Source organism: Aplysia californica, unplaced genomic scaffold, assembly GCF_000002075.1.
Source record: "Aplysia californica isolate F4 #8 unplaced genomic scaffold, AplCal3.0 scaffold00076, whole genome shotgun sequence".
In the NCBI taxonomy this organism is placed as follows: Eukaryota; Metazoa; Mollusca; class Gastropoda; order Aplysiida; family Aplysiidae; genus Aplysia; species Aplysia californica.
In genome coordinates, this window is record NW_004797346.1 from 187,794 (window position 1) to 189,616 (window position 1,823).

Below are 1,823 nucleotides of genomic sequence, written 5' to 3' on the forward strand. Positions count from 1 at the left end.
GAGAGAGAGAGAGAGAGAGAGAGAGAGAGAGAGACAGAGACAGAGACAGAGAGAGAGAGAGAGAGAAAGATTAGAGAGAAAAAGAGAGAACACCTGTTCATGATTGTGAGAGGGTGTTCGAAAGTATGAAAACGTGTTCTTTAGATCGTCCATAATATGCTAAACAATATCCAGACTTTTGTTTTGCTTGTATTGATTGTTTTATCACACCATTTATTTGATGTGGCTTCAACCTCAATAGTTTTTTCTATTTAAAGACAGATAAAATGACGCCATTAATACAGGATGTTTATCATAATTAACAACCTTCCCACGAGCTGACGCTGGGATTGTTCAAAAAGAAGAAGGTGGCGGAATTGAGTCAAGAATGGTCACAAATGGGGATGCGGGAGGAAAGGGGGAAGGGGGGGGGGGTACCTGGGAGGAAAAAAAGAAAGAAAGATGAATAGTCATGAAGGAAGATCATAGCGACTGGACAAGAAGAAGACATGTGGGTGGTGCAATGAAGGAGAGATCTGGACAGGTGCTGAGATTAATCACCTCCCACTAGCCTTAGTGTCGACTCACGCTAACGTCACTGTAGCGAACGTTACCTGAGAGAATAGCTTTATATTAACGCCAGAAACATTTTATGCTTACACCTGCATGTTGTGCCCTTTGGATTGAACGAGTTTTTTTATTTTTCTTTCCCAAAAATTGCCGGATCCTACTTAAGTTTTGATTTACTTTACTATCTCCTTTATAGGTCAAGAAGGTATTTACTTTGTGTGTGTCGGAATTTTCTTTTCGATTCGGCAATCTCAGATTTTTAGTTTCTATTCAGTTCTTTACTTATTAATAAAGGAGACGCGAGAAACAACCCTGTCCAACTCTGCAGTTTCCTTCCAACTGGTAAGTAAAGCTGCTGAGTTATTCTTTTTAGCCTTTTTTCTTAGGCTAGAGAAGGCACCCGATTTGTTTCCTGCAAGATAAATGTAAACATTAAGACTTTTAAACAGTGGTTGATTGAGAGAGATATGGCGTGGATTTTACTTCCGTCCAGAAAAGGAAAGGCTTTTGAGAATTCCCAATGTGAGGCCGTCTTCTGTCGGACCTACTCTAAATACGGAGACACAAGAGAACACAATGTTCATGAGTCCCCCTCTGGTGGTTTGCACCATTGCCGCTCACACTTCAACTTGTATAATACAAATTGATGTAATATTGTGTCATGATATATTATTGAAACCATGGTCAGTTACAAATTTGGTTTAAACTTGGTTTTACATTTTTGTTATTGAATATTTTGAGCAAATACACGTTCCATCTTCATAGTAAGAGAATAATGAAAGGAAAATTCAGCTTGATTATATTGAACAAAAAAGAAGAAAGAGTAGCAGCGACTGCAATGTTAACGATACACCGAAATACCCTTCTCCCCTTCCCCACCTAAAAAAAGAACATCATAACTGTAACTAGAAGTGAAGTCCAATTCTTTTGAGAAGAACTTGTCATCTGAAAGTTAAGCAAAATACACTTTTAGTGAGAGTTTTACGACACTTGCAGCACAAATAGGTCATATAAAAGTCCAAGATTTATTGTGTTACTATTAGAGAATAATATACCGCGACCTCAGTGCTTTCTTATTGTATCTCCATTTTTTATACAGTGAAAATGTGACATCTTCTTATGCTCACTCATTGTTATGAACTGTTTTCACTTTTATTACGGGTTCTATATTTTTATCTGTCTACCTATCTATCTATCTATCTGTCTATCTATCTATCTGTCTATCTATCTATCTATCTATCTATCTATCTATCTATCTATCTATCTATCTATCT